We start from the raw sequence: 6047 nt of genomic DNA, 5'->3' as shown, positions 1-6047 counted from the left end.
ATGCTCTCTTTCAGACTTTATTTCACTGACAGATTTCTGAAGCCTGCCTCTTTAAAAATATGGGCAGAAGTGGTTTTTGGGAATATTTGAACCAATTACAGCCATATACAATGCTGTTGGGAGCTATGGCCTGGTGATGAAGTGTCTTCCATGCCAATTTGTATTTGAAGGCAAGGAAGAGCAGAGGGGGACCTCCTAGTGTCCAGTTTATTGCTTTGCAGTGAGGTAAATGTAACTAAATTACCTCTGACAGATATTTCTGTTTCATAGAAATTTGCCAAGAAAATATTTCATCAGTTTCTTTGGTAGTTTATTCCAGTTTTCCCTGCACTTATAGCTACATCTTTTCCTAACGCCTCATCTACTTTTTAACACAATTAAGCTAATGGCAATACCATGGTCAAAGAGAGGAAACAGTTAATATCTTTTTCTGTTTTAATCTTTTGTTACTGACAAAAGATTATTGACTATTTAATACTGACATATTTCCAATGTCCTCTCTCCTCTTTCTGTCCTTTTCTGTAGACAAATATCCCCTGGCAGAATTCCCGAAGACTAACAAATGAACGAGAAGAACCAGGCAAGTCTTCCCAAAGAGGTCCAGCACCTGAAACAGGCCTGACATTTTGGACTGAATTTTACTTTGAACTTTTGCTTGTATTGGAAACTGAGACTCAAAACAAAATACTGAGAAAGGAAGGAAAATGGGAAAGAGCACCTTATGTGGATCAAATGAGAGCCTGAAATAAGTCAACTGTGTAGGTCTACTACCTAGTGCATTCTGGCTAGATGATATAGTGAAGCTTCTACTCTTCATTATCTTTATATAAATATAATACAAAAAGATTTACATGGTCTTTTCTATTACTATTTATACCAGAATCTGTGTATTTAACACTTCATTCAAAAGAATTCAAATCTGCCACAGTATCACTAAGAGCAATCCAGAAATGATGGCATAAGTGAGCTCTGGTTTCTCTTCAGGTTCTATAAATCTCTTGCCTTTTACTAAAGATTTCCATGAAGAGGAATGGTTTTTTTATAGCAGCCTTCCAGTACTTAAAGGAGGCCTCCAGAAAAGATATGGAGGCATTCTATCAGGAACCATAGTGATAGGATGAGGGGTAATGGTTTTAAAATGAAGGATAGTAGATTTAGATTAGATATTAGGAATAAATTCTTTACTGTGATGTTACAGCGGGGATACTGCAACACGCGTATCAGACAATGAGGCCCATGGAATGAAATATATATGGACTGATTCTTGGTAGATGTTTCAGAGAGATGTTTATTTTCCCAGCTGCATGGCCGGGGCTCTGCCCAGGAACTGCTCAATCCCGGGACCCGAGGGTCCTTGCCCGGGCAGGGGAACACAAAACAATCAATGGGGAACGAGGCTGACCAGGGGCAGGGAAACCCCGTGCCTCCCTCAGGGCCCCTCTCCCTGGGCTACATGGCAGAGGGAAGGGCCCCAGCACTGTGAGGGTGGTGAGATACTGTGGATGCTCCATTCCTGGAAGCATCCAAGGACAGGCTGAATGGGGCTTTGAGCCAACTGGTCTAGTGAACGGTGTCCCTGCCCACGGCAGGGGATTTGGAACTAAATGGTCTTTAAGGTCCCTTCCAATTCTATGATTCTAAGAATAGATTTACATGCAAACTATGATATTTAATAATTTGATCTCTTGGACTGCAGGAGTCTTTCTGGATAGTTCTTTTAAAGTGTTAGTTCTGAGGTTAGTGGCAAACAGTGTTCCTTCCCCATCCCCAGTGTATTAGAAATGTAACATATATTGGTAATATATTAGTGAGTCCAGGAGTAGAGGAGGAAGAGAAAACATCATTATATCACTACAAAAAAATCCTAGTCAGAAAGTCCTGACCTGCAGGGGTGTCCTAGGGAAGTGGCACCCTGTGTCATCTTCCTTAAGGGTTTGGCTGTGCCTGTCAGAGACTGAGCATGGTACAACACAGCCCCTTGCTCCTTCTCATGCAGTTGCAGTTAAAACCTTTAGTTTCTTCAGAAATCAGGTACAGTTCTCAAGGGAAAACCCACACCCTCAGAGAGAGAGAGAGCAGGAAGAAATCATCAGAAGCCCCAAGTAGTGGGAGCAACTGTTAACAAAAGGCAGTGAGAATCAAGCCCTGGAGTGATATGACTCTGCAAGAAATAGATGAGTGTGAAGCAAATGCTTTCAAAAGAAGCCATCTCAGCTCTGCGGCAGAGAAAACTGCAACACACAGAAAGAATCAGTGACAAAAGATCCAAAAGAGGCAGTTGATTTGCTGCAGGGGAGAAAACAAAGTGTTTACAAAGATGCAGAACAGTAAATCATCAAAGTGTTCTGAAAATGTTTCAAATGTAATGTTCATTCCTACATTTGTATGTAAGGCACAGTAAAGAGAAAAAGATGCAGCCCTTTCTTTTAAGGCCATTTGGACTTGAGCAGGTATAGCACATCAAGTAAGAATAATAGCAAAACAACAAAGAGGGAAAAAGGAAGGACTGCAGGAGGAATGGGAGCACAAGGATCATATGTAAGTTTATACGATTGCTTTGGATTACTGGGGAAAATCATCAACTTGTTTACTTGTTTACAGATTTGTTCTCCATCTCTTTACTTGCCTTGAACTGAAGTAGTTATTTCAGGCTGCTGAAGGAGTCTATTTTGAGTTCTATTCTCATGAAGGTTGATTTATGCGAAGAGGTTTGTGGGAGGCAAAGGAATGAAGACAAAAGGAGGGATGAAGATAAGGAACAATAGATGCAGAAACAGAGGGGACCTGGTGCAGATCCTAGCACTGCTTTCAGTAATAGCTGGTACTCATATAGAGCTTTTCAAGCATAGATTTTGAAGTGCTTTAAATTGAAGTCTGAATCATCTTATTCATATTATAACAGGACAAATTATGTGTTCACAGTCACTCAGTGGAAAAAAAATGCACTGTGGCCAGGCAGAGGATTCACAGCCCCTGAATGCTAGTGCCATGCTGCCCACAAGCCACACTGCCCCTCCATCACCTTGGACTTTCTCCTGTAATGCATAGCTGATGTATTAGAAATCAATTTATCAGCTGCTTTCTCTCTAAATTACATGCTGAAATACCACATCAACCCATTTGTGGGGAGAACTGACTTTGGTGTAACAAGTACATAATGCAGGGATTTCCTGCGGGATTAAAGAGGGTTTAAGCTCTCTACTCCTCCTTATTATGAGTACCCAGTGTAAAATGGTACTCAGATATGTAACACAGTCACAGCTAGACCAGAGACATACCAAGACAAACACGTGTTCAGGGCCACAGACAGGCCCCTCTCAAGGCCAGATACAGTCTGTTTAAATAATGGTTTGCAATACACCTTAAGCAGACAGGTGATGTCTGAAGTCCAGACATTTAGCAGCCTGCTTGAATGTAAGAGAGGTCAGAAAATGCCATGCTCGTGGATCCTCTGAAAAGTGCTCTCTCAGTGTTATGGATATGCCAGTATGTCGATACACATATGACCTTTTTTTGGCATTTGAAACGCGTAAATTCTGCTGACTCCCAAACCGCACAGAAAGTCTTTTCACCTAGACATGTTCATAGGATCACAGAATCACAGAATGATAGACTGTCTCGAGTTGGAAGGGACCTGTCGCTGTTGTTTGAATTATTCCAAGTTTTAATGTTCTAATCGCTTGTTAGTTTATACAATGAGCAGATGTGGTGGTGCATTCCCCCCACTCCCTCAGGCAGCACTGGGATCTGAGAAATGCTCATTAGGCCTCAGCCTTGACAAACAGCACCTGGGCTAAGCTCCTCTTGAGCTTATCAGAAACACTGCTTCCATGAACTTATGCTAACAAGCTCCTGTTTTTAATGAACAGCCTGGGAAACTTATATTTCTTGCCTGAATAACAACCCAAGTGGAGTAACATTTTTGTTACCAAACTTTCAAAGAAAGTTAACAACCCAAATTGTAGCCAGGATGAAAAATTATCATGACTAGAGCCAACCCTCTTGCGACCCTACAAACAGTGGTCCTACGTGAGACCTTTGAGCTTTCCTGGACCACAGTGGGAGGTGACCAGCAATCTGCCTCTGAGCAGGAATCTCTCAGAGCCAGCGAACTCTCAGGTTTGGTATACTTGGAGAATCACTGCCAAACAAGGATGGTGGATCCTGGGCTGATATCCCTCACTCTTCGAGGCTCGACCCTATGGCCATTTAGAAGATGCAAAGGCATCTGGCAGGAGTGCTTCACTGAATTTAAGGGGAATTATTCACAGGTATACCTTGTACATACTCTTTAGGTCTGTGTGCATGCAAGTGTGAATATGCCCTAGCAAATGGAATGCTGCTCTCCTGGATTCTTAAGTACTTCACATTTGTAAGTTAGGCCTGTAAGTGAGTTATTGTTGTGCTATAGTAAAATCTACATGAAGTTTTTATTACATTGTTTAACTTGAGCTATCAGTTAAGTGCTGTTAAGTTCAAGTGATTTTAAACCTTTAGGCTTAAACTGTTGGTCAAGTCTGGGGCTCAGTTTAGCCTTGTGGCTCAACAGGAGGGTCTTCCTTATTCCTTTCTATCCTTACACTTTCCTATCCTTATCCTTTTCTCCCCATGCCTCCAGCCTCCATGTAGGTAATTTTTGGGTTGATTTTGGTTTTAAATACGTTGATTTTAGATATTAGCTGGCTTTTTCTCTGTGTGCTTTAACCATCTAGTGAGTACTAGAGTGAACCTTGCCAATGAACTTTGTCATGCTTTCGCTTTTTTATTAAACCTGCTTTTGCTGATGACTTTAAGCGACCTTAAAACACTCATTTGCAATAGCAGAGAAATAGTTTAATTGCACAGAGTACACAGTAGTGTTCTTTTCTAAAATAAAATTATCACGTCTAGTTCAAGAAATCTTTTCAAATGACAAAAAATCTTTGATGACAACACTTGTTATCACAAGCAGATGTTATCTATTTAACCAACCATTTAATATTTCTTGTCTTTTATTTGCCCTGCTTTCCAAGTAATACATTCATATTATATTTTAAAATGTCACATTTTCAAAGATTAAATTATGTCTTTTTGTGACTGGACCATGCACATTTATGGTAACAGTATTACTGTAACTCTTTGCCATACTACAATGGAATTTCTGCTTGCCTGGTTCGTTGCAGACCCCACTCAACAGCTGTGCCACAGATGTAGTCACACATTCATGTGCAATTGCTTTGTCTCAGCACTGTCTGGATTTCCATACCTTAGAAGATGTTCCCATTTGTTTTTAGAGTGAAATCTTGCCTATATCACATCTACCAACTCAAAATTGGCCCAGCATCATTCACATGAATAGATCTACAACTAGTAGCACGGTACTCCAGTACACTGGTTACTCAAGGTACACTGCTTGCTTATTAAAAAACCAAATAATTAACAGTGTAAAGGTCACAGTAACAATTTTAATGTTTATATCTTTTTTACTGTTGATGCTAGTCTTATCATGGAGCAGTCTAGAGGACATCTTTTTATAAATGTGAAATTTCAATGGCTTGAAAGATTTTGGTCTACATTTGCTTTGACCTCCTAAAGTAGTGGTAGGAATTTTCTCTGCTGAGCTAATTATCACTTGAAATTGTTTTGAGCAACTATAGATCATCATCATCATCATGTTTCACTGCTAATCAGAAAGCATCTACAGCACCATATAGCAGACATGAAATGCACAAACTGTAATACATCTATTTAATGGAGCAACAATTATTTTACTCTTTGTGCTTATCGAAAGGTAACTCTAATGAATTCCACCCCAGCTGTGTGTGATCTTATAATTACATGGTTCAGGCTCCACATTAGCTAATAAAATGGTTTCTTCAGAAATTTTATAATGATTCAGACCCTAACTCACTGAAGTATTTGCCTAAAATCAGGTTTACTCAGTGGCCAGTGGAACCAACTTCACTGGCTTAAATGTATGGCTGAACACATACAGGTTCTCCACATACTTTTAGACAGGCTCTAGTGCTAGTTTGGTGAGTAAAGATCATACTGTGGGACCAGCTGCT

The 6047-nt window shown here is 40.3% G+C and overlaps 1 non-coding gene across 1 annotated transcript; it reads left to right on the top strand.

Annotated features, from left to right (window-relative positions):
• Positions 1 to 964: 964 nt before the first annotated feature.
• LOC138110166 (U5 spliceosomal RNA) lies at positions 965 to 1090 on the top strand. Its single transcript, XR_011150800.1, has one exon. It is a non-coding gene; the product is annotated as a U5 spliceosomal RNA (small nuclear RNA).
• The last annotated feature ends 4957 nt before the right edge of the window (positions 1091 to 6047 follow it).

This window comes from Aphelocoma coerulescens, chromosome 4 (assembly GCF_041296385.1).
Source record: "Aphelocoma coerulescens isolate FSJ_1873_10779 chromosome 4, UR_Acoe_1.0, whole genome shotgun sequence".
Lineage (NCBI taxonomy): Eukaryota > Metazoa > Chordata > Aves > Passeriformes > Corvidae > Aphelocoma > Aphelocoma coerulescens.
This window is presented reverse-complemented; position numbering and strand designations above follow the sequence as displayed.